General features: G+C 39.8%; 1 long non-coding RNA gene across 1 annotated transcript; it reads left to right on the top strand.

Annotated features, from left to right (window-relative positions):
- LOC307182189 lies at positions 1-27,405 on the top strand. Its single transcript, XR_013827147.1, has 3 exons — positions 1-1,621; positions 2,620-2,891; positions 27,055-27,405. It is a non-coding gene; the product is annotated as an uncharacterized lncRNA (long non-coding RNA).
- Positions 27,406-27,837: the final 432 nt, after the last annotated feature.

Here is a 27,837-nt window from a genome sequence, read left to right on the forward strand (position 1 = left end):
AGTTGAAATATTTACCAGTGAACTTGGGTGAGGGGGATGCGTAAGGGTAAGTGGGGTATATTAGGGGAGATGAAGAAGTGAGGATGATTATTTTCAGAAATAGGTTAATGTCCTTTTTGGTTCTGAAAGACAAGGTTTTGGTGTAGTTTGAAAGAGGGAGATTCTGACAAAAGGGGTTTACCTGCTATGCCGAAGCAGAATTATTGAGCCCCTCCATCCACTCTGCCATCCTCAGGCTGTCAGTGTAGGAGATAAAAACGGCACTTTTGGGCTTCCCTGGTGGCGCAGTGGTTGAGAGTCCGCCTGCCGATGCAGGGGACACGGGTGCGTGCCCCGGTCCGGGAGGATCCCACGTGCCGCGGAGCGGCTGGGCCCGTGAGCCATGGCCGCTGAGCCTGCGTGTCCAGAGCCTGTGCTCCGCAACAGGAGAAGCCACAACAGTGAGAGGGCCGCGTACCGCAAAAAAAAAAAACAAAAAACGGCAGTTTCTCCAAGGAGAGAGGAGATGGGGGAACCAGCCCCAAGCACCTGATGATCCACCAGCGTGTAACCGTAGAACCAGGTCAAACAGGCCCTATACTGTTTCTAACAAGATACTGAGTTGTTTTTTAGAGACAGAACAGTCACACAGGCGAAGCGTGCACAGAGGAGAAAATTTTGACCTCAAATAACAACCGGAACGAAAGTTTCTCACCCTGCCTCCCACACGGAACCAAAGGACCAGGACACGACCGGAACCTGAAAGCCAAATCCTTTCAGAAGCACAGGGGCCGACGTGCCGGAAGATCTTTTGCCGGAGACCCCTTTACCGTATCTTACCATAAATGGCCACGTTCCAAAGCCCTCCAATGGAAATCTGCCCCACCAGTTCTTCTGCACACCAGCCCTCCTCCTGTAAGTCATAAATGTTTGAGCGAACCCCAGATCAGGGAGACAGATTTGAGTCCTGTCTCCTGTCTCCTTGCCAGTAGACCTGGAGATAAAGCTCCTTCTTTTCTCAAAAGCCGGCGCCATAGTATTGGCTTCTGTGCCCCTGGGGCAGTGAGCCCTTGTAAGGAGAGCGAGGGAGAGAGCTGGTTTAAAATGGGTCTCCTGTGGCAGAAATGGTCAGAGGCTCGAGGAACGGTAATGTTCATCCGACTTCCAAGGGGCGTGTTTTTCTGAACTGTGCAGTGATCTTCATGTGCTGTTGAGAAAAGGTGAGCTTCACACACCAGCCTTGTGTTAGAGATGTTACGGGGATGGAAAGAGAAAGCGGCCAGGGTTCATGCGCCCACACCTGGTGAACAAGACTCAAGAGAGAGGAGCGGATGTGCCTGGAGTGGAGCTCCGAGGGAGCTCACGACAACCACCTTGAAAACCGAAGCACCCACCTTCCCTTGAAGCCCAGAAGTACTGAGGAGGGAGCTGGACCTCCTGCTGGACTCAACAAGTATCTATTGATGCCTTCTATGTGCCAGGCCCTGTCTGGAGACACAGGGTAAATAGGACAAAGTCCGTGCCCTCATTTTATTTCTCACAAACTGATTCCAGTGCCTTTGGTCTTACTATCCTCTCTTTAAAAGGTTGTCTTTCATCTAATTAACCTCACTGGCTAACTCCAGGTCACAAACCCTCAAAGGTAAGGTCATATAAGCCAGATAGACTTCTATCAATAATGACCATTTATTGGTGCTATGTGCCAAGCATCCTGTCAAGCTCCCCATGTTATCTAATTTAATGTAATAACCTGGGTCTATCTGACTCCACAGCCCTGTCCTGGACCATTTACCATCACTCGCAGATACTAGCATCTTTTTTTTTGAATTTTATTTTATTTTATTTTATACAACAGGTTCTTATTAGTTATCCATTTTATACATATTAGTGATACTAGCATCTTAAAAGCGTAATTTACTTTCCAAAAAAAGTACTTCAGGTCCAGCCAGTAGAGGATTACTTCAGAATCCACGTCTCTAAAGGAAGGACAGTTTTTAAGCATTCTTTCTCCCAGGGGAGTTTTTTGGTTATCCTTTAGATCAAGTATGGCTTAAATAGCATTACTGTTAAAATATTCTCTTTCAAATGTTAAGATATTCCCTTTCAAACTCTGGTCCCTTGTTTACCCAGGTCTCTAGAAAGTGCTTTTTGGGCTGGCGTTAACCTTTAACATGTTAATACACAAGAGAGTACATCTTCAAACACAGACAATGGAATTCAATTCTTCACAGAGCCTCCTGGAGGTCGGATGAGGGTGGGGGTTAGGTTGAATATGACAAGGTCTCATAGTCTCATGCAAAATGTCCCCATGTTTATTAGGATAGAACTTAGCCCATCTCCTGGAACTGTTGCAGAGATATCCCTGGGAGAAAAAAAAAAGCTAATATCTTATTCCAATTACCAGTATGCTCTTTAATTCAAATAAAATGCCCCCAGTGTGTTGGATGCTTTATGAGATCCATCACAGAGATTTGCTCCAGCCCTCAAGGGATTTCCAGCAAGAAAAGATAAGACACATTTGGGGGTCATAGAGGGTCAGACAAATAATACAGAGGAGAAGGAGAAGGGCACTTGAACTTGTTTCCCTATGTCAGAGACAAAAGAGATTGAACCCTGATTAACATTTCTTCTCTTTTACAGAGTCTCTTGCTGTGGGTAGAGAAAGAGTGGATTGAGCAGGAGTGATGCTTCCTTCTCTTAGCGTGCACATGCTCATCTCAAAATCAGACCCTCAACTGTCAGCACTTAGAAGGGAAGTAAAACCCACACAGCCTCTTCCAGACTTTCTTATAGCCAATTTCCTCTTCTGCCAAAATATCTCAGGAATTTGTAAGCGAAGTCAGCTCTTTTTGAGACTGTCCCTGCTCGTTCTCTGCTGTGGAGGATGTTGACTAGGAAGATGGCCATGTGTGGTAAGTCTGGATGACACTGGTTTGATCAGTCTGCTAGAATGAGTTTTCCTGCTCTGCTTTTCTGTATTGGAGGTGGTGGCTTCAGCTCTCATCTGGGTACCAATTTACTTGGATATGTAGTCATGCTAGGTATATGTGTCAGTTAAGATTACTTTAGTAAGACTGCAAGTAATAGAGGACCCTTGTTAAAGAATATATCTTTTTTAAAAAGGTAAAGTTATGATATCCATACAAATATAGAATGAACACATGCCAATGATTTTATTTAACTCATTAATTAAAGAGGCAACCAGTAAGATATTACAACCAATTCAAAGGGTAATCCAGAGAACAGAGACATATATAAGCAATCAGGAATACTAAACTGCATTGGCTTAGTAGAGCAGAACTGTGGGAGATCAGCTGCACCTCTGCCAGACAAAATTCATTTGCATGTTTATGGGCAAGAATCATTTGCCTTGCTGTCAGTTCCATATAATTTACAGAGTTGTAAAATATTTCAACAACATTGAAAACTGCAGAGACCCCATAGAATCAGACAACCTGGAAGAGTGCATTAGTCAATGCCTAACTTTCCTTTGAAGACAAGTGGTCCATTTTAAAGGCTTTCAGACTTTTTCCTTTACCCAACAGTGGCTTAAATCAGCAAGGTTTTTATTTTTCTCATGTCCCAAGAAACCTGGAGATAAGCAGCCCTCGGCTAGAGCAGTGCTTTTTTTTTTTTTTTTTTTTCGGTACGCGGGCCTCCCACTGCTGTGGCCTCTCCCGTTGCGGGGCACAGGCTCCGGACGCGCAGGCTCATTGGTCATGGCTCATGGGCCTAGCCACTCCGCGGCATGTGGGATCTTCCCGGACCGGGCACGAACCTGTGTCCCCTGCATCAGCAGGCGGACTCTCAACCACTGCGCCACCAGGGAAGCCCTAGAGCAGTGCTTTTTAAGGGCAATACACCTGTCTCCTTCTATCTCCTGCTTTCCATTCTTAGTTTCATCCATGTGGTTTCAAGATGGATTCTATGCCTCCAGGAAGCTCTTTCTGAATTCCAGGCAGGAAGAAGGGGGAAGAGCCCTAATCCTTCTTCTTTTGAGAGTTTCTCTTCATATTTGGAAAGGGAACACCTCCTCAGGGATCATATGGCTACCCCTAGCTGTAAGGGAGACTGGGGAGGTAAGTGCTCTGGCTTTTGCATTCTATAGCTGAGGAAAACAAGGGGAAAGAGGTACCCAGTGGTTTGGGGCCAGTCAGTCTATATCTGCCATACTATACCTAATCCTTTATCCATAGTTTCACATGGGGATCCTAAAAAGAGTGTCTTCACTTAATACTATACATAAACTTTTACTTAAGACTTTAAAGACATTTAATTAATTATATGCAGCTAAGTACAAATGTAATGGTAAGACTAGAAAACATTGAGCTTAAATATAAAAACTCAACCTGCTACTGGGAGGATTATGAACCAAAGTTCCAAGTTCAAAAAATTCCTCAGGCGTGCAGAGTTGTTCAGAAAGAAAGGCCCAAGAAGTTGAGCTGATACATGGAAGGAATTTTTTTCCTTCATTCTTATTTTCTTTAGGAGTGAACATTGAATTTGAAAATCTGACAGAGGCTTTTGTGATGTAGGTGGCATTCGTAGCAATGGAATATTTGAAGTGTTGTGTTTGATCCAGGAGGGTTATTCTTTTACACTTTTTCTCTTAGATTTTCTATTCTTTTCAAGAGGGAAACAGGCTCAGACATGTGAGCCTCTGCCAACTATGATTGGGTCAGGTGTTCGGAGAGTTAGATCCTCCTTGGGAACTGGTTTCAGTAGCATTAGCCTAATGTCCCCAAAATGTCCCAAATGACATTTGACATTTAGATGGGATTTTAACTATGATTTACTGAGTGTTATTATTTCGATATCTAGATATCTAACCCCACCTCTTGCAGCGTCCATTCCCACCTCACTTGGGGAAGTAATAAGAATTGTCAAACCATGGAAGTCTAGATGTGCAGCTCCTTTCTGTCTTTAAGGCTGGACCACTATCCCTGGCTGGTGTGACCTATAGGAGAAGAAAAATTCTTTTTCTCTCTATCCACCTGTCTCAGTTCATTCAGACTGCTATAACAGAATACCATAGACTGGGTGGATTATAAACAACAGAAATTTCTCACAGTTCTAGAAGCTGGGAAGTCCAAGATTGGGGCACCAGAAGATTCAGTGTCTGGTGATGGTCATCTTTTTTGCTGTGTCCTCACTTGGTAGAGGAGGTGGGGGAAGCTTTCTAGGGTCTCTTTTATCAGGGCATTAACCCCATTCATGAGGGCTCTATTCTCATGTTCTAATCACCTCCCCAAGGCCCCACCTCCTAATACCATCATGATGGGGGCTAGATTTCAACATATGAATTTTGTGGGGACACAAACATTGTCTATAGCACCATGTTAGGGTCATTGACTGGGGCCTTATAAATTAGACTGACAAAAGACTGATTAACAAGAGAAAGCAAACAGTAGTTTACTAGCATCTGAATTGATTGAATACAAGTGAACACTTAGCAATGAGTAAACTCAAAGGGGTCGTTAGAACTTGGGCTTATATAGTATCTTAACAAAAGAACAGTAACTTTTTAGTAAAGTGACAAGGCAAAGGAAAAGGACTTTGAGTTTGTAGAGTGGCAAATTGTGGGAAGGCAAATATGTGGAGAAACTAATGGAAGATAAGGGCTAGTATTAGCATGGTTTGTGTGTAGATTCCTCTGGTGATTGTGTGTAGATTGTGTGTATATTGTCTCTGGTGATTAACTTTTGTCCCTCCTGGCTGGGACGGGGTGGTGGGGGGAGTGTCTTGCTTTTAGACAAATAGGGGGAGGACAGAGAGCTTTTCTTGTATCTGCTTCTTCTCAACTGCCTTCACTCAAGATGATCCTTATGCCGAAGTGGCATATTTAGGGGTGGCATATTCTGCTATACTTCAGACCCATTGTGTTAGAGACCAATGGTCCTTTCTATGGAAGAGCCGTCATCTTTGTCCTTGATGCTCTTTCTGCTATGTGAGCCTCCCCAGCTCCCACTTTTACTTTTCAGCTTTCTCATTTCTTCCTCTTTTGATATGGCTGTTTTCCTCGTCTCCTTTTTCCTGTGCCTTTTCTTGTCTTAGTATCAGTTTCTCAGTTTTATTTTGTTTTGTTTTGTTTTTTTAGCCCCTCTCCCTTTTCTGGTCCTTCCTCTTGCTCTCAGTGAGAGAGCCTCTTCATTTCCTCACAGAATGCGATCAGGAGGACAGTCTCCTCAGGAAACAGACTCCTCATTTCTGGGAATTCCAACTTTTTAGATGCAAAACCAGGTAGCTTTTTTCTTTTCTTTTCTTTTCTTTTTTTTTTTTTAAGAAGATGTTGGGGGTAGGAGTTTAGTAATTTTATTTATTTATTTTTGCTGTGTTGGGTCTTCGTTTCTGTGCGAGGGCTTTCTCTAGTTGTGGCAAGCGGGGACCACTCTTCATCGCGGTGCGCGGGCCTCTGACTATCGCGGCCTCTCTTGTTACGGAGCACAGGCTCCAGACGCGCAGGCTCAGTAGTTGTGGCTCACGGGCCTAGTTGCTCCGTGGCATATGGGATCCCCCCAGACCAGGGCTCGAACCCGTGTCCCCTGCATTAGCAGGCAGATTCTCAACCGCTGCGCCACCAGGGAAGCCCCAGGTAGCTTTTTTCTTTACTTCAAAATATCTATAGCCACAGCAGGTGGCAGAGGCCTGCAGGGATCCAGACGCTGCAGTTCAAAGGCTGTCTGCTGATTAGCACCCTGAAGAGACCAGAGAAAATAAACCTCAGGGCTTTTAACCTTTCTTTTAGGAGCCAAAAATACAGATTTCCATTTCCATTTGGACAAAGAATGTGGGGCTAGAGAACTGTGGCTCTCTGGAAAATGTCAGCACCAGTGTAGCAATGGGAAAATAGGAGCTGCAGGAAGTCGCTGGGCAGCTCTCAGCGCCACAGAGCTGGGGCGGACAGTGATGGCCAAGGGTTGCCTCCGAGGTGCCCAGGAGCAAACTGGGAGTAAATGCGTGTTTGGGGAAAATAGGAAATCCTGACCATTCTCTATCTGAATGGGGGTAATGGAAAGAGCCCTGAACCCAAACTAAGGAGATTTGGTTCTAGTCTTGGCTTTGCCTCTGATAAGACATATGATCTTATTTTCTATGATCTTTCTGGGCCTTACTTTTTAAAAACTATTAAATCTGCAGTCTCCCAGATCGTTTCCAGATCCCCAAACATGATTCTATAATATCCTACGGGTTTCTGTTCTCAGTGAACTATAACAACAGAACCCCACTGAAGAGCAAGGATATGCTTTTTAAGACTGGTGCTCAAAAGTTTTGTTTAACAGGACAGGCACTGAAAATGCAGTGCAGGCATCACATTAAGGAGTAGCAGTGCTTGTAGCTGGCCTCGAAAAAGTTCTTTATTGTTAAGCCAGACTAGAATATCCCATATTGTTTCTCATGTGTGCTTGGAGAGATAGAGTCAAAGAGTTTAAATGACTTCAGAAAAGAAACTTCAAAAGACATAAGACAGTATAAGGGGCTTCATCTCCTACCTTTTTTTCCCCACCCCACCCCCAGATTTAAAAGCAGAAGCTCATCTCTCAGATAGCAAACTCGTGGCTGAAACAAAAATCATGAACCATCAAGAGTAGACACTTCCACATTTGTCGGTCAGTTTAGGGAAAGGTCAGGGGACAAAAAGAGAGAGACCCTGACATTATGATTGTGGATTGTTAAAGCAGAGAATAGATGAAAATATGGCTTTAAACCACAAGATAAGCAACAAGTTACTCTCTTTAATCCAAACATGCTACAGTTCCTGCTAACACTAGCAATAATAATTATAATTACTAGCCAAGATTTATTGAGAGCTGGTGGCCAGATAGAACATTTAAGCGCTTTCCTCATTTGATCTTCATAGTTGCCCTCTCGGGTAGGTAATATTATTATAAATGAGGAAACCAAGGCTCAGAAAAGTTATTTGCTCCATTGAGTAAGTCAAGGCATCAGTATTTGCATTCAGATCTGTAGGTGGCATTTGTAGCAATGGAATATTGGAAGCGTGTGTCTGATACAGCAGGGTTATTCTCCTCAACTGCTCTCAGCTGCTTTGCTTGGGTGTCTAATTCTTGTCAGATGCTTTGGCCTCACTCAGCACAACTGCTGCCATTGCTGTTTTAACTGATAGTGCAGCATTTCACAAACATTTCTTCTAGAACCCTGGGGTTCCAAGGAAATGCACTGGGGTTCTGTGAGGGGCACTTTGCCACTGGAGGTAGCTTCTAGGTGCCTTTGTGAAGTCACTGGTTTCTCCCAACCCCCATTTTAAGTTTGTGAATAGTTTATTTTTTTCCCTCTGAGTTCAAATCTTTTTTTCTTTCCCTCTCCAAATTACATTCCCATCTTTCTAATGCAGTTAGTGTCTGTTCCAGAAAGCTAAATCTGGAAGTGTTTCTGGCTAAAGCAGAAAATTTATTATATTTGTTTAATTGTAACCCAGATAGAAAACAACATGAGGATGAGATTTTTGATACAATTCCCATCCAGCCTACATCTCTAATCCCATTGTCCTAGTTTTCTGCTTAACACTGTGTGGTTGTGCAGAGCTCCCTTAGGAGGGGCAGGACAGGGTAGGATGAAGGTCTAGGATGATTGTCTGGGCAGGATGTGGGTATTCCTGGGTTGTTGTTTATGGCTCCATCAAAATATTCTCCCCAGTTCCTAGAAATTGAGGGTTTCAACAGTGTCTCTGTGGTTTTCTCCATTTTGAATGGAAATTTTTTTAGCAACAAAGGAGGAAGAAACATGCTCCTCTCACATGTATTCCCTGAGTTATGTTTTGGATTTGAGTGTGCAAGTAGATGTGGTATGTACTAGCCAGACTCTCAAGGGCAAACGTTTCAAACTCAAGTGTTCATAAGAAACAATTAGGTGACATAGCCGAGCAGAAGTACCCTGGGTCAGGGAAGCTATAGGGTTGGGTGAGAACTGTGGAGGGCACACGGCCCTTCTTAGGGGCAGCCCCTACTCCACCCCAGGTGATAATTGTCTCCTGAAATTACAGGTTCAACATAATCATATCCTTCAGTTTTTAAAGAGGAATCAGAAATACAGAAGTTTACATGAAACCTCTCAATTTTTTTATGTTGGCAGTTAATTTTACAAATTAAAAAAACACTATGTAGAGGAAAATCGCTACAAAGGATAAACAAAACACAGATTTGGCCCTGTAAGCTGCCATTTTGCAGTCTCTACTCTAGAATTTTATTGAGTGAAGGTAGAACCAGGATTTGGGTAAGGAGAAGAGAAAAGCTTTAGTGGCACTGGGCGACTTTCTGCAGCACCAGCCTTCTTCCAAGGTCAGAGCTACAAGAGTGGATTGAATGTCTGTAGTTCTTGAGCAGAGGCTGGCGGGCCACGCCCTGGGATGTTGTAGATAGGCTTCCACTTGAATGCGCTGACCTTTGGCTTTCTTTCAGCTTCAAAGGTCCATGATTTTATGTAACCGAGAATTAGGTGCTATGAGAGTTAAATAGAGGGGCAGGTGACTTCTGTTGTCGAAATCAAGGATCATCGTTGTTGGCGCAATTACTCCTTAAAATATCTTTAAAAAGAAGTTAAGGGAGGATTGCTGGAGACTCACCAGCCTGGAGCTCAGGTTTCTGAGAAGGAGCTAATCAGAGCAAAAGAAATACAACCCAGTTGACCTAAAGATATGGCATTTAAACTGGAACTTAAGGAATAGGAAGGATTTGGACAGAAAAAAGCATGGATAGGAAAAACAGTAATCTTGGAGGAAGCAGCAGAGATGGAATATGCATACTAAGTCCATGCAGCCTCCCGTAGTTAGATTTGATGACTTCTTTTCTTTTCTTTATATAACATGCTAGTATAGCTTCTAAGGGCTTTAGCAATAATAACCCCTTTAATTCTTGTGACATTGCTGTGAGGTAGTTACAACCAATAATAATTAGTATCCTCATTTTACAGGTGAGGAAACTGAGTTATCTTATTTTAACATTTGTTACGTTCAGATAATGGCAGGATGCAAGACCGTGATCCGTGAATAGATGGAAGGCAGAACGTTTTATTACTCACAGCTCCCAAAGAGAAAAGTCTGCCACACAGAGCCACAAGAGCAACAAGGGGTCACTCCAGGGGAAAGAGTGACACCTGGAACTGTAGGAGATGGCTAATGTGTATGACAAGCAGGTGGGGTTAGCTAGGTTTCCCAGGCTTCTTGTGGATTGGATATTTTTTCATGATTCTGCAAGTGCAAGGAAGAAGGCGCCGTCCTTTGAAGTTTGGTGTCAGGCCTCTGGCAGTTGTGGTATGTATGTTATAGCCCAGGAATGTTAGAGCCCCATAAGGGAAACAGTTGGAGTGTGGGTTTAGCAGAATGCTGCAAAAGGGGATTGAGAGCTTTTTTAGCCATCATCTCAAAACTGGGTCAAGACAGCACTTGTGAAATATTATATTATCCTGAGGCACAGAAACCCCACTGACTTTCCAAGGTCACCACTAGTAAGTAGCAGACGCAAGATTTAGCACCAGGCAGTGTGGTTCCAGGGTCCATGTGAGAAAAGGCTAGAAAAGTCAGTGCAGGATCTGCCCAAGGAGGCACTTGAAAACCAAACAAAGGTGCTTGGGCTTTCTTTGGTCAGATGACCACAACATCAGTGATAGAGGGACACAATGAGAGGGCAAGGACAAGCTTATAGAAGAATATACAGTGTGAGAAAGGGACCTTGGCTGTCATCCTTGCCAAACCGTTTGTCATCTTTTATCTCCAAACAAGTCTTTTTAACCTCTTTCTTTGGGTGGTCCCTTCTTCCACTAAGATGTGTGTGGTCTTTAGTGGTCCTTTAGGGAGAGGCTGTGGCAATGTGGATGCGATTTTTGTAGGCGAGGAGTAAAGGATCTTTACTAATTTGTCAGTATCCAATATTTAAAATTCCTATTGAGAACATCTTGAGCACATATCTGGGCAAAGACCAATTATTGGAGGGTTGAACCTCTCCTGTTTTCTTTTGCGGTCTTTCTCCCTCACTCTTTTTGAGCTCAAATTGTATCCATCCACTGGAAGACTACAAATGCAAACCTCTTTAATTCCCTCTGTCTATGCTAAACTCCCATATTCATGTTGAACAAATAAAGCATTGGGTGTTAAGGAATCGTCTGTCTGTTTAGTCTTTGTCTTTAAAAAACTAGCTAAGAACTGTGAGGGAGGGAGCCGTGGAGCTGAGAGAATTCCTAGAGCAGCTCTGCTTGGGGAAGCAGTTTTACGCCTTCTGTTTCCTCATCACCCTGGTGTGCTGGTTAAGCATTTGAAAGCAGAGCACTCCTTGGGCCCTGAAGGACTGATTTCTGGCTCATTGCTCTTTCAGGTGTCTTTAAAAAGAAAGCGGAGGTGGGGGATGGACTGTGGAAGATTCACCTGCTTAGTGCTCAGGTTTCTGAGGGGAAGCTAACCAGGGCTAAGGGAGCACAACCCAATTGACTTACGATCCCTGAGAGCACTTGTGGTATTTGTTGTGATCGCTCTCCATGATGTGAATTATACATGAAATCTGTTTCCATCAGGCGGGTGGCAGCTTAGATGAGCACAAAGTCTGAAGCCTCTCAAAGACAACTTGGGGTCCTTGCTTTCCCTCCAGCCATAGCTGATCGGGGCCAGCCCCACCTGAATCCTGGATGGGGTGATAATTTCTCCAGAAGTTCACAAACATTTTCTTTCTACAATAATAATAACCCCCAAGATTTGCTTAAGGCTTTTTAGTTCACCAAGCCTTTTGCATACTTAGTGTCATTGGAAGCTCTAACGACTTTCTAGGAAGACCCCACTCCCCACATTGAGGCTGCTCCCTCCTGCCTGTTATTCTACTTGGACCTGCCTCTAGACTTCAGCTGGCCTATTCCTACATTCCCGGTGCCCAGCAAACACAATCTCAAGCATTTGTTTGGACTATTGTGAATTGAATCCAGCCTCATAGTTCTCTCCCAGTTGTCTGCCTAGTTTAATTCATTAGAGGTAAGGCAGCCATGAGTGAAACCACGCTGATTTGTTGCTTCTGTCATGGCTTCTGACCTTCTTGCATTTTATTATTAATAAAGATCTCAAACAACAGGCCATTAAAAAACGCATGTTTCTGTGATGGTGGAGTTTGAGGATAACTACACTGGGGAATTATTTGTATGTATGTTAAGGGGAAAACAATCTTCCAGCTGCCACTGAAGTTCATATAACCATGAGGTTCTCCTCTGCCTTCCACCAGACATTTATTGAAGGCTTTCTGCAGTTTAGGCACTGTGTTAGACCCTGGGAATTTAAGATGAAGATACGGATGCTCAGTGCTGAGTCTGGAGCGGGGTGGGCTAGGGGTGTCTAAGGAAGAGACCAAAAGGGAACCAGCCAATGGCAAGTGAGAGCAGGAGAACAAGTGAGGAGGGAGTCACAGAAAGAGAAATATAGATAGTAGTTAACTATATATGAATCAGACCCTTCCAATGTCCAGAAATATATTACTATATGATAGAATGGTTCAGGAAAAATAATAAAGCTACAGCCAGCCCTATATCAATATGGAATAACACAGAAAAATTTTCCCCAGTTTTATTGAGATATAAATATCATACAACATTATGTAAGTTTAAGGTGTACATGATGATAGAATATACATATGTATTGCAAAACGATTACTACAATAAGGCTAGTTAACACATCCATCACTTTATATGGCTACTCTTTCGTGTGTGTGTGTGTGTGTGTGTGTGTGTGTGTATGTATAAAGTAACTTTTTAAATTAACTCTCTTAGCAAATTTCAAGTATACAATACTGTATTGTTAACTATAGTCATCATGCTGTACATTAGACCCCCAAAACTTATTCCTCTTATAACTGGAAATTTATACTCTTTGACCACCTTCACTCATCCCCCACCCTTCTCCTATAAACACCAATCAACTGTCTGTGTCTATGAGTTTTGCTTTTTTAGATTCCATATGTAAGTGAGATCATACAGTATTTGCCTTTCTCCATATGACTTATTTCATTTAGCATAGCGCATTCAGAGTTTATCCATGTTGCTGCAAATGGTGGAATTTCCTTAATTTTTATGGTTGAATAATATTCCAGTGTGTGTGTATGTGTGTGTGTGTATATATATTTATATCTCACAACTTCTTTATCCATTCACCTGTGACAAACGGTTAGGTTGTTTCCATGACCTGACTATTGTAAATAATGCTGCAAAGAACATGGAAGTACAGCTATGTCTCTGAGATAATGATTTCATTTCCTTTGGATATATACCCAAAGGTGGGATTACTGGATCATATGTAGTTCTATTTTTAATTTTTTGAGGAACCTCCTTACTATTTTCCATAGTGGCTGTACCAATTTACATTTCCACCAACAGTGCACAAGTGTTCCTTTTTCACCAGCACTTACCTCTTGTCTTTTTGATAATAGCCATTCTAACAGATTTGAGTTGATATCTCATTGTGGTTTTGATTTGCATTTCCCCAATGATTAGTAATGTTAAGCACCTTTTCATATACTTGCTGGCCATTTGTATATCTTCTTTGGAAATTGTCTATTTGGGTCCTTTGCCCATTTTGAATTGGGCTATATATATATATATATATATATATATATATATATATTTTTTTTTTTTGCTTGAGTTGAATGAGTTCATTACATATTTTGAATATTAATCCCTTATCAGATACAGGGTTTGCAGATATTTTCTCCCATTCTGTAGGTTGCCTTTTCATTTTGCTAATCATTTCATTTGCTGTGCAGAAGATTTTTAGTTTGATGTAGCCCTTTTGTTTATTTTTGCTTTTATTGCTTGTGCCTTTGGTGTTGTACCCAAAAATATCATTGCCAAGACCAGTGTCAAGGTCACCCCCTTGTTTTCTTCTAGGAGTTTTACAGTTTCAGGTCTTACATATTAGTCTTTAATCTATTTTAAGTTAATTTTTGTGAGTGATGTAAGACAGAGGTCTAGTTTCATTCTTTTGCATGTGGATATTCAGTTTTCTCAATACTACTTATTGAAGAGACTGTATTTTCCCCATTGAGTAGTCTTGGCTCCATTGTCAAATATTAGTCACATGTATATGTGTGAGTTTATTTCAGGGCTCTTTTTTAAAATGCCATTTATACTATTTTGATTACTATAGCTTTGTAGTATAGTTTGAAATCAAGGAGTGTGATGCCTCCAGCTTTGTTCTTCTTTCTCAAGATTGCTTTGGTTATTTGCAGTCTTTTTTGGGTGCATAAAAATTTTATTACTGTTTTTTTCTATTTATGTAAAAAATGCTATTGAAATTTTGGTGGGGATTGCATTGAATCTTTTTTTTTTTTACATCTTTATTGGAGTATAATTGCTTTACAATGGTGTGTTAGTTTCTGCTTTATAACAAAGTGAATCAGTTATACATATACATATGTTCCCATATCTCTTCCCTCTTGCGTCTCCCTCCCTCCCACCCTCGCTATCCCACCCCTCCAGGCAGTCACAAAGCACCGAGCCGATATCCCTGTGCTATGCGGCTGCTTCCCACTACATATCTACCTTACGTTTGGTAGTGTATATATGTCCATGCCTCTCTCTCACTTTGTCACAGCTTACCCTTCCCCCTCCCCATATCCTCAAGTCCATTCTCTAGTAGGTCTGTGTCTTTATTCCTGTCTTATCCCTAGGTTCTTCATAACATGTTTTTTTTCTTAAATTCCATAAACTCCATATATATGTGTTAGCATATGGTATTTGTCTTTCTCTTTCTGACTTACTTCACTCTGTATGACAGACTCTAGGTCTATCCACCTCATTACAAATAGCTCAATGTTGTTTCTTTTTATGGCTGAGTAATATTCCATTGTATATATGTGCCACATCTTCTTTATCCATTCATCCGATGATGGACACTTAGGTTCTTTCCATCTCCGGGCTATTGTAAATAGAGCTGCAATGAACATTTTGGTACATGACTCTTTTTGAATTATGGTTATCTCAGGGTATATGCCCAGTAGTGGGATTGCTGGGTCATATGGTAGTTCTATTTGTAGTTTTTTAAGGAACTTCCATACTGTTCTCCACAGTGGCTGTATCAATTTACATTCCCACCAACAGTGCAAGAGGGTTCCCTTTTCTCCACACCCTCTCCAGCATTTATTGTTTGTAGATTTTTTGATGATGGCCATTCTGACTGGTGTCAGATGATATCTCATTGTAGTTTTGATTTGCATTTCTCTAATGATTAATGATGTTGAGCATTCTTTCATGTGTTTGTTGGCAGTCTGCATATCTTCTTTAGAGAAATGTCTATTTAGGTCTTCTGCCCATTTTTGGATTGGGTTGTTTGTTTTTTTGTTATTGAGCTGCATGAGCTGCTTATAAATTTTAGAGATTAATCCTTTGTCAGTTGCTTCATTTGCAAATATTTTCTCCCATTCTGAGGGTTGTCTTTTGGTCTTGTTTATGGTTTCCTTTGCTGTGCAAAAGCTTTGAAGTTTCATTAGGTCCCATTTGTTTATTTTTGTTTTTATTTCCATTTCTCTAGGAGGTGGGTCAAAAAGGATCTTGCTATGATTTATGTCATAGAGTGTTCTCCCTATGTTTTCCTATAACAGTTTGATAGTTTCTGGCCTTACATTTAGGTCTTTAATCCATTTTGAGCTTATTTTTGTCTATGGTGTTAGGGAGTGATCTAATCTCATACTTGTACATGTACCTGTCCAGTTTTCCCAGCACCACTTATTGAAGAGGCTGTCTTTTCTCCACTGTACATTCCTGCCTCCTTTATCAAAGATAAGGTGACCATATGTGCGTGGGTTTATCTCTGGGCTTTCTTTCTTGTTCCATTGATCTATCTTTCTGTTTTTGTGCCAGTACCATACTGTCTTGATTACTGTAGCTTTGTAGTACAGTCTGAAGTCAGGGAGCCTGATTCCTCCAGCTCCGTTCTTCATTCTCAAGATTGCTTTGGCTATTCGGGGTCTTTTGTGTTTCCATACAAATTGTGAAATTTTTTGTTCTAGTTCTGTGAAAAATGCCAGTGGTAGTTTGACAGGGATTGCATTGAATCTGTAGATTGCTTTGGGTAGTAGAGTCATTTTCACAATGTTGATTCTTCCAATCCAAGAACATGGTATATCTCTCCATCTATTTGTATCATCTTTAATTTCTTTCATCAGTGTCTTATAGTTTTCTGCATACAGGTCTTTTGTCTCCTTAGGTAGGTTTATTCCTAGATATTTTATTCTTTTTGTTGCAATGGTAAATGGGAGTGTTTTCTTGATTTCACTTTCAGATTTTTCATCATTAGTGTATAGGAATGCCAGAGATTTCTATGCATTAATTTTGTATCCTGCTACTTTACCAAATTCATTGATTAGCTCTAGTAGTTTTCTGGTAGCATCTTTAGGATTCTCTATGTATACTATCATGTCATCTGCAAACAGTGACAGCTTTACTTCTTCTTTTCTGATTTGGATTCCTTTTATTTCCTTTTCTTCTCTGATTGCTGTGGCTAAAACTTCCAAAACTATGTTGAATAAGTGGTGAGAGTGGGCAACCTTGTCTTGTTCCTGATCTTAGTGGAAATGCTTTCAGTTTTTCACCATTGAGGATGATGTTGGCTGTGGGTTTGTCATATATGGCCTTTATTATGTTGAGGAAAGTTCCCTCTATGCCTACTTTCTGCAGGGTTTTTATCATAAATTGGTGTGGAATTTTATCGAGAAATCTCAATAGATGCTTTCTCTGCATCTATTGAGATGATCATATGGTTTTTCTCCTTCAATTTGTTAATATGGTATATCACGTTGATTGATTTGCATATATTGAAGAATCCTTGCATTCCTGGAATAAACCCCACTTGATCATGGTGTATGATCCATTTTATGTGCTGTTGGATTGTTTGCTAGTATTTTGTTGAGGATTTTTGCATCTATGTTCATCAGTGATATTGGCCTGTAGTTTTCTTTCTTTGTGACATCCTTGTCTGGTTTTGGTATCAGGGTGATGGTGGCCTCGTAGATTGAGTTTGGGAGTGTTCCTCCCTCTGCTATATTTTGGAAGAGTTTGAGAAGGATAGGTGTTAGTTCTTCTCTAAATGTTTGATAAAATTCGCCTGTGAAGCCATCTGGTCCTGGGCTTTTGTTCATTGGAAGATTTTTAATCACAGTTTCAATTTCAGTGCTTGTGATTGGTCTGTTCATATTTTCTATTTCTTCCTGATTCAGTCTTGGCACATTGTGCATTTCTAAGAATTTGTCCATTTCTTCCAGGTTGTCCATTTTATTGGCATAGAGTTGCTTGTAGTAATCTCTCATGATCTTTTTTATTTCTGCTCTGCTGTATTTCAGTTGTTACTTCTCCTTTTTCATTTCTAATTCTATTGATTTGAGTCTTCTCCCTTTTTTTCTTGATGAGTCTGGCTAATGGTTTATCAATTTTGTTTATCTTCTCAAAGAACCAGCTTTTAGTGTTATTGATCTTTGCTATCGTTTCCTTCATTTCTTTTTCATTTATTTCTGATCTGAGTTTTATGACTTCTTTCCTTCTGCTAACTTTGGGGATTTTTTGTTCTTCTTTCTCTAATTGCTTTAGGTGCAAGGTTAGGTTGTTTATTCAAGATGTTTCCTGTTTCTTAAGGTAGGATTGTATTGCTATAAACTTCCCTCTTAGAACTGCCTTTGCTGCATCCCATAGGTTTTGGGTTGTCGTGTCTCCATTGTCATTTGTTTCCATGTATTTTTTGATTTCCTCTTTGATTTCTTCAGTGATCACTTCGTTATTAAGTAGTGTATTGTTTAGCCTCCATGTGTTTGTGTTTTCTACAGATCTTTTCCTGTAATTGATATCTAGTCTCATAGCGTTGTGGTCAGAAAAGATACTTGATACAATTTCAATTTTCTTAAATTTACCAAGGCTTGATTTGTAACCCAAGATATGATCTATCCTGGAGAATGTTCCATGAGCACTTGAGAAAAATGTGTATTCTGTTGTTTTTGGATGGAATGTCCTATAAATATCAATTAAGTCCATCTTGTTTAATGTATCATTTAAAGCTTGTGTTTCCTTATTTATTTTCATTTTGGATGATCTGTCCATTGGTGAAAGTGGGGTGTTAAAGTCCCCTATTATTACTGTTTTACTGTCGATTTCCCCTTTTATGGCTGTTAGTATTTGCCTTATGTTTTGAGGTGCTCCTGTGTTGGGTGCATAAATATTTACAATTGTTATATCTTCTTGGATCAATCCCTTGATCATTATGTAGTGTCCTTCTTTGTCTCTTGTAATAGTCTTTATTTTAAATTCTATTTTTTCTTATATGAGAATTGCTATTCCAGCTTTCTTTTGGTTTCCATTTGCATGAGATATCTTTTTCCATCCCCTTAACTTTCAGTCTGTATGTGTCTCTAGGTCTGAAGTGGGTCTCTTGTAGACAGCAAATATATGGGTCTTGTTTTTGTATCCATTCAGCCAGTCTGTGTCTTTTGGCTGGAGCATTTAATTCATTTACATTTAAGGTAATTATCAATATGTATGTTCCTCTTCCCATTTTCTTAATTGTTTTGGGTTCATTATTGTAGGTCTTTTCCTTCTCTTGTGTTTCTTTGCTAGAGAAGTTCATTTAGCAGCTGTTGTAAAGCTGGTTTGGTGGTGCTGAACTCTCTCAACTTTTGTTTGTAAAGGTTTTAATTTCTCCATCAAATCTGAATGAGATCCTTCCTGGGTAGAGTAATCTTGGTTGCAGGTTTTTCTCCTTTATCACTTTAAATATGTCCTGCCAGTCCCTTCTGGCTTGCAGAGTTTCTGCTGAAAGATCAGCTGCTAACCTTATGGGGATTCCCTTGTGTGTTATTTGTTGTTTTTCCCTTGCTGCTTTTAATATGTTTTCTTTGTATTTAATTTTTGACAGTTTGATTAACATGTGTCTTGGCATGTTTCTCTTTGAATTTATCCTGTATGGGACTCTCTGTGCTTCCTGGACTTGATTAACTATTTCCTTTCCCATATTAGGGAAGTTTGCAACTATAATCTCTTCAAATATTTTCTCAGTCCCTTTCTTTTTCTCTTCTTCTTCTGGAACCCCTATAATTCGAATGTTGGTGCGTTTACTGTTGTCCCAGAGGTCTGTGAGACTGTCCTCAGTTCTTTTCATTCTTTCTTCCTTATTCTGCTCTGCAGTAGTTATTTCCACTATTTTATCTTCCAGGTCACTTATCCGTTCTTCTGACTCAGTTATTCTGCTATTGGTCCCATCTTGAGTATTTTTAATTTCATTTATTGTGTTGTTCATCGTTGTTTGTTTCATCTTTAGTTCTTCTAGGTCCTTGTTAAATGTTTCTTGCATTTTGTCTATTCTATTTCCAAGATTTTGGATCATCTTTACTATCATTATTCTGAATTCTTTTTCAGGTAGACTGCCTATTTCCTCTTCATTTGTTAGGTCTGGTGGGTTTTTATCTTGCTCCTTCATCTGCTGTGTGTTTTTCTGTCTTCTCATTTTGCTTATCCCACTGTGTTGGGGTCTCCTTTTTGCAGGCTGCAGGTTCGTAGTTCCCGTTGTTTTTGGTGTCTGTCCCCAGTGGCTATGGTTGGTTCAGTGGGTTGTGGAGGGGACTAGTGCCTGTGTTCTGGTGGATGAGGCTGGATCTTGTCTTTCTGGTGGGCAGGTCCACGTCTGGTGGTGTGTTTTGGTGTGTCTGTGGACTTATTATGATTTTAGGCAGCCTCTCTGCTAATGGGTGGGGTTGTGTTCCTGTCTTGCTAGCTGTTTGGCATAGGATGTCCAGCACTGTAGCTTGCTGGTCCTTGAGTGAAGCTGGGTGCTGGTGTTGAGATGGAGATCTCTGGGAGATTTTCGCCATTTGATATTATGTGTAGCTGGGAGGTGTCTTGTGGACCAGTGTTCTGAAGTTGGCTCTCCCACCTCAGAGGCACAGCACTGACTCCTGGCTGCAGCACCAAGAACCTTTCATCCACACGGCTCAGAATAAAAGGGAGAAAAAGTAGAAAGAAAGAATTAGTAGAAGAAGAAAGAAAGAAAGAAAGAAAGAAAGAAGGAAAGAAGGAAAGAAAGAAAGAAGGAAAGAAGGGAGGGAAGGAGAGAGGAAGGAAGGAAGGAAAAAAAGAAAGAAAGAAGATAAAGTAAAATAAAATAAAGTAAGATAAAATATAATAAAGTTATTAAAATAAAAAATAATAATTATTAAGAAAAAAGAAAAAAATTGAAAAACGAAAAACGGACTGATAGAACCCTAGGACAAATGGTGGAAGCAAAGCTATACAGACAAAATCTCACACAGAAGCATACACATACACACTCACAAAAAGAGGAAAAGGGAAAAAAATCATAAATCTTGCTCTCAAAGTCCGCCTCCTCTATTTGGGATGATTCATTGTCTAAAGGAAGGAAGGAAGGACAGAAAGAAAGAAGATAAAGTAAAATAAAATAATTAAAATGAAAAATAATAATTAAAAAAAAGAAGGATGCATAGAACCCTAGGACAAATGGTGGAAGCAAAGCTATACAGACAAAAATCTCACACAGAAACATACACACTCACAAAAAGTGGAAAAGGGGAAAAACTCATAAATCTTGCTCTCAAAGTCCACCTCCTTAATTTGGGATGACTCGTCTATTCAGGTATTCCACATATGCCGGGTACATCAAGTTGATTGTGGAGCTTTAATCCGCTGCTTCTGAGGCTGCTGGGAGAGATTTCCCTTTCTCTTCTTTGTTCTCACAGCTCCCAGGGGCTCAGCTTTGGATTTGGCCCCGCCTCTGCGTGTAGGTCGCTGGAGGGCGTCTGTTCTACGCTCAGACAGGATGGGGTTAAAGGAACCGCTGATTCAGGGGCTCTGGCTCACTCAGGCCGGGGGGAGGGAGGGGCACGGAGTGCGGGGCGAGCCTGTGGCGGCAGAGGCCAGCGTGATGTTGCACCAGCCTGAGGCGCGCCGTGTGTTCTTCCAGGGGAGTTGTCCCTGGATCCTGGGACCCTGGCAGTGGCAGGTTGCACAGGCTCCCTGGAATGGGGGGTGTGGATAGTGACCTGTGCTCGCAAACAGGCTTCTTGGTGGCGGCAGCAGCGGCCTTAGCATCTCATGCCCATCTCTGGGGTCCGTGCTTTTAGCCGCGGCTCGTGTCCATCTCTGGAGCTCCTTTAAGCAGCGCTCTTAATCCCCTCTTCTCGCGCACCAGGAAACAAAGGTAAGAAAAAGTCTCTTGCCTCTTCGGCAGGTCCAGACTTTTCTCCAGACTTCCTCCCGGCTAGCCGTGGCGCACTAACACCCTGCAGGCTGTGTTCACGCCGCCAACCCCAGTCCTCACCTGGCGCTCCGACCGAAGCCCAAGCCTCAACTCCCAGCCCCGCCCGCCCCGGCGGGTGAGCAGACAAGCCTCTCAGGCTGGTGAGTGCCGGTCGGCCCTGATCCTCTGTGCAGGAATCTCTCCGCTTTGCCCTCTGCACCCCTGTTGCTGTGTTCTCCTCCGCGGCTCCAAAGCTTTCCCCCTCCGCCACCCACAGTCTCCGCCTGCGAAGGGGCTTCCTAGTGTGTGGAAACCTTTCCTCCTTCACAGCTCCCTCCCACTGGTGCAGGTCCCGTCGCTATCCTTTTGTCTCTGTTTATTCTTTTTTCTTTTGCGCTACCCAGGTACGTGGGGGCTTTCTTGCCTTTTGGGAGGTCTGACGTCTTCTGCCAGCGTTCAGTAGGTGTTCTGTAGGAGTTGTTCCACGTTTAGATGTATTTCTGGTGTATCTGTGGGGAGGAAGGTGGTCTCCGCTTCTTACTCTTCCGCCATCTTCCCGGAAGCTCCGCATTGAATATTTAGGTGGCTTTGGGTAGTACAGACATGTTAACAATATTAATTTTTCTGAGCCATGATCATGGGATATGTTTTCATTCATTTATACTCTCTTCAATTTTTTTTTTTTTATCAGCGTCTTATAGTTTTTAGTGGATAGCTCTTTCCCCTCAGTTAAATTTATTTCTAAGTATTTTATTGTTTTTGGTGCTATTGTGAATGGGATCATTTTCTTCATTTCTTTTTCAGATGGTTAATTTTTAGTATATGGAAGCACAACTGATTTTTGGATATTGATTTTGTATCCTGAAACTTTACTGAATTTGTTTTTTAGTTTGAACAGTTTTTTGGTGGAGTCTTTAGGGTTTTCTATAGATAATATATCATCTGCAAACAGACAATTTGGATGTTTTTTATTATTATTATTTTTTTCTCGCCTGATTGCTCTGGCTAGGACTCTAGTCCTATGTTGAACAGGAATGGTGAGAGTCAGCACCTTTATCTTATTCCCGATCCTAGAGGTAAAGCTTCCAACATTTCACCCTTTAATATGATGTTAGCTGTGGGCTTGTCATGTATGACTTTTATTATGTTGTGGTGTTGAGAGGTTTTTCTTTTTATCATGAATAGTTGTTGATTTTTGTCAAATACTTTTTCTGCATCTGTTGAGGTGATCATGTAATTTTTATTTTTCTTTCTATTAAATGTGATATATTACATTTGTTGATTTGAATGTGTTGAACCATCCTTGTACTCCAGGGAAAACTTCCACTTGATGGTGCATGATCATTTTAGTGAACTGTTGAATTTGGTTTGCTAGTATTTTGTTGAGAATTTTTGCATCTATATTCACCAGGGATATTGGCCTATAGTTTTCTTACAGTGTCATCTGGCTTTGGTAATGCTGGCTTCATAAAATGAGTTTGGGTGTACTCCCTTCTCTTTAATTTTTTGGAAGAGTTTGAGAAGGATTGGCATTATTATTTTTTTTTTTTAAATGTTTGGTAGAGTTCACCAGTGAAAGCATCTGGTCCTGGGCTTTTCTTTGTTGGGAGATTTTTAATTACTGATTCAATCTCTGTACATGTTATTATCTGTTCTGATTTTCTATTTCTTCAGAATTCAGTCTTGGTAGGTTGTATGTATTAGGAATTTATCCTTTTTTTTTTCTAGGTTGTCCAATTTGTTGGCCTATGATTGTTCATAGTAGTCATTTGTGATTCTTTGTATTTCTGTCTTATCTGTTGTAATATCTCCTCTTCCATTTATAATTTTATTTACTGGAGTCCTCTCTCCTTTTTTTGGTTAGTCCAGCTAAAGGATTTTCAATTTTGTTTATCTTTTCAAATAACCAACTTTTAGTTTTGTTAATCTATTCTATTGTTTTCATATTCTCTATTTCATTTATTTCTGCTCTAATCTTTATTTTCTTCCTTCTGCTAATTTGGGCTTAGTTTGTTCTTCTTTTTCTAGTTCCTTGAGGCATAATTTGAGATATTTCTTTTTTTAATGTAGATATTTACCACTATAAACTTCCCTCTTAGAACTGCTTTTGCTGCTTCCCATTAAGTTTTGGTATACTCTGTTTCCATTTTTCTGGAGATATATATATTTAAAAAATTTCCCTTCTGATTTAATTGTTCAGGAGTGTGTTGTTTACTTTCCATATACTCTCCCTTTGTATAAATTGAAGGCTGAAACTTGCATTCCAGGAAAATACAAAAACAGGGCTCAGTGTGGTCGATGCCAGTTCAGAATCTTGCTAGTTTGACTATTAGGATTTCCCAGAGCTGTGGAATCAAAAGGAAAGGAGACTATGCTTATTCTATGATATAAGCATAGTATTTCTGTAGAGAATTAAAGGTTTGGGCTATTTATCTGCACTGACATCTTCCTCATGCAGTAGATGTTCCTTGGTTTCAGTGTGTGTCATTATAAATGCATTAGGAAAGAACTGTTCTGATTTCAGGATGATCTGGACCTAGTGGGAAGATATGCTGAGACCATAACCAAGGTCAAATTGAAGTAGCTTTTTGAGTTAATATTGTTAGAAATGGATTTTTCTAACTAAAATATAGCTTAACAATTTTCTAGAGGGGTACATGAATGGTTTCTTGATACGATACCATTTTCTGTCTCTTAATCTCATTCTTTCTCTTAAAAGATTTTTGTCATTTTCCCGCTCTAATATAAATATTTGTTTTATATAAAAAATTTGGAAGATACAGAAAAATAGAAAGAAAAATTCTCTGTAATTCTTATACCTAGAATATATCTTGGCATATTTCCTTTTTTTTTTTAAGTTACAAGATGCTCATTCCTTTTATTGTTTGTTTGTATATTTATTTATTATTTTATTTTTGGCTGCATTGGGTCTTCATTGCTGTGTGCAGGCTTTGTCTAGTTGTGGTGAGTGGGGGCTACTCTCCGTTGCAGTGTGCGGGCTTCTTATTGTGGTGGCTTCTCTTGTTGCAGAGCATGGGCTCTAGGTGCGCAGGCTTCGGTAGTTGTGGCACGCGGGCTCAGTAGTTATGGCTCACGGGCTCTAGAGTGCAGGCTCAGTAGTTGTGGTGCACAGGCTTAGTTGCTCCACAGCATGTGGGATCTTCCTGGACCAGGGCTCAAACCCATGTCCCCTGCATTGGCAGGTGGATTCTTAACCACTGTGCCTGGCATATTTTCTTTTAATCTTTTTTGGACGTATTTTCTTCAGCGTTGCTATGATCATATGTCATATCCAAAATGGTATATACCTCTTTGGGGAAAATATCTGATTTTAAAATCATAAAGGTAAAACATGTTCTTTGTAGAAAATTGAAAATACAAAAAAATATTAAAAGTTTCAGATTCTGGCAACATGGCAGAGTAGATGTTCAGAGAAACCCTTACCAGTGCAGAGATAAGAGAGGAGTTTGAACAGATGGAAGGTCAAAGAACACTCCCTCTCAATAAAGCTGAGACTCCCTGGAAGGCAGTATACTTCGGGTAGAGGCAAAGCTAGGAAAAAACCTGCGCTGTTGGTGGGCCAGGTTGAAGGGCAAAGAAAAAACTCTCCCTATGAATTCCTAAGCCATAGCTTATACTTGAAAAGATTTTAGCCTGGAATTCATGCTATTGTTTGGCCTACAAAACCCCAATTTGCAAATTTAACTTAAAGTGGTTCTGGATGAGTTGTGTCCTCACATACTTGGCAGGAGCAAATGTAAATTATCTTAGACAAGACTTGCTTTACACTCAGACCTCAATGAATTCCACAGATAAAGTTCCAAGGAATATGAGCTTACAGGTATAAATCACTGAGCCCACGACAAAACAAGATGCAAAGGAGAGTCAGCAGAAACCAACAACCATCAAATTAGACCATCAAATGCTGCATATGTTAAAATTATCAGTGATAGAATATTTTTAAAAAGTATGTTCAATGTTTAAAGAAATTAAAGAGAGGTCATTGAAAGTATATGAAGGAGCAATATATTCTCAGATCTGTAAAAGAAACAAACAGAATTTCTAGAAATAAAAAATATAATGATGAAAATTAGAAAACTAATGGATTGATTAAATAGCAGATTTGATACAGTTGAGGAGAGATTTAGCAAGTTGGAAGATAGATTTAAATAAATTTCCTAGAATTTCTTGTAGGGAGACATGAAGATGGCAAATATAAGAAAATTAAGGGACATGGATAATAGAAAGAGAAGCTCCAATATATGTTTAATCAGAGCCCCAGAAGGAAGATAGGAATTTAGTTTGAAACCCCTCCATAGATAGATATGAAAGACTGATAGGAGGGACAACGTTAGAAAGTATATTAATACAATAAACTTCCGTAAATTGAACTCTTTATTCAAAAGACAAAGCTTGTCGCACTGAATTAAAAAAAAAAAAAATCCACCCAACAACTGTTTACATGAAACACACCTAAAACATAAGAACACAGAATGGTTGATAGTAAAGGCATGAGAAAAAAATGTAGGCAGACAGATAGTCACCAAAAGAAAATTTGCATAGCTATGCATATTATTGTCAGATAAAATAAGCTTTAAGGCAAAAGGGCTTTACTAGAGATGAAGAAGGGTCTAAGTATTAGTTAAAGTTTAAGAGGAAGATACAACAGTTTTAATCTGGAATGCACCTAATTACAGATTGGTGATAAAACACCAAGGAGAAATAGAGCTGTAATCAAAGTATGAGATTTTAATACACCTCTCAATATTTGATCAAGCAGATAAAAAAAGAAATCAATATAAACACAGAGGATTTGAACAATACAAACAGCAAACCTGTTCTAATGGGCACATAAAGCACCTCACCCAACAAACAGCAAATATATATTTGTATTAAATTCTCATGGAACATTTATAAAAATTGATTCTAGGTAGTTAAGCAAGCAAGTCTTTACAAATCTAATGATTGGGTATTATTCAGATCATATTTAATGACTGCAAAGCTAACAAGTTCGGAAATTAAACACCAAAAAGATAACTTAAGAAAACTCACGTTTGTATACTGTAACACTTATTTCTAAATAATCCAAATGTCAGAAATAATGGGTATTGAAAAATACGTGCTAAAGCAAAAAGCAGTAACTATATTGAGCGCTAGCCAAATTGTTATTAAAGACTTGCATACATGAACAGATGTACAGATGTACACCTGAGATACAATCAGGAAAATAACTTCCCAAGGATGTGTATGAAAGACTTTTATTCATGATGGGAGAAAGTAATTAGGTTATTTACCAAATTAGTGGATTGGCAACTTCACAGGGTGTGTGGTCTTAGCCTGTTTGGCCAGTCTTTGTATTTAGATCTTAAAGACAGAGTTTATACTCCGATTAGTACTTATATATAATACTATTAGTGCTATTTAGTACTGCATGGCTTCTTGTTTGGGAATTATTGGAAAATTTAGATCAGGAATAGACTGTGACAGATTGTGTTTGTTGTAAACTGCTAACAATATACAGATTGTAGGTATTGCTTACGGGACTGTTTTGCACTTAGAACTGAACAGCAAAGAAATAAATACTACGTATTAAGATGTGTGGTAGTTAGTGGTACTCAGAGGGAAATTTATAGTCTAGAATGTATGTGGTACTTAAAGGGAAATTTATAGCTTATTATGCTTGTATTAGAAAAGAACACTGAAAATAAATAAGCTTAGCATCCAAATTATGAAGTTAAAAAGAATAGGATAAACTTCCAAAAACATAGAAGAAAGAAAATAATCAACAAGAGACAAAAATTAATGACCTAGGGAAAAAAGTTACAGTAAAGGTATCAAAACTAAAAGGTTTTTTTTTTTTTTTAAAGCATTAGGAATCTGACAAATCTCTGGCAGAATTACTTAAGGGAAAAAAAGGCAGAAGCCACAAAGAAATACGTCAAGAATGAAGCAGAGGAGAAAACTACTGATGCAGGCAAATTTAAGAATATTACAAAGGAATATTACAAATAGCTTAATGGCAGTGAACCCAAAAGTATGAGAAATGTTCAAATTCATAGAAATTGTAAATTATTATAAAGTGTAAAATAGAGATAAAGCAGCCAAAATTCTACCACCCTTTCTTGCCTGTCTTACCCATTGCTCCATTCTTCTCATATAATAATATTTGTTTAAATGAAAAATTAAATTGATATATAGTAATTGTTAACATTTTGGGGTATTTATATATATATATATATATATATATATAATATAACTCACTTGTGTATTGGTTTTAAGTATCAATTACACAGATACCTTCATAGATACTAGATGAAAAATGATAACAGAAAAAGTGTAATGACAGACAGCATCTGGCTTGTTATTCTTTACCACTTAAAAAAGCTGTATGAGTTTTAAAGCAGCTAATCTTATCTCAATTTCCTTGGTAATGAAGTGAACAATATGTTCTTCCTATAGCTAAGCTTTTGTGGAGAAAAGAGAAAAGAGATTTTTCTAGCAATTCTCCTGGGGCAGCATCCTAGCCACATGGAGCTTGATCATTATTAGCAAGGACTGAACAGCATTATTATTATTTTATGATGTTATTAGACAAAATTAGCAGTCACTGGGGAGTAAGGAATATGGCTCAGTACCCAATTTCCTGAAAC

The sequence above is a fragment of the Stenella coeruleoalba genome (genome assembly GCF_951394435.1).
Source record: "Stenella coeruleoalba genome assembly, chromosome: 2".
Classification (NCBI taxonomy): Eukaryota; Metazoa; Chordata; class Mammalia; order Artiodactyla; family Delphinidae; genus Stenella; species Stenella coeruleoalba.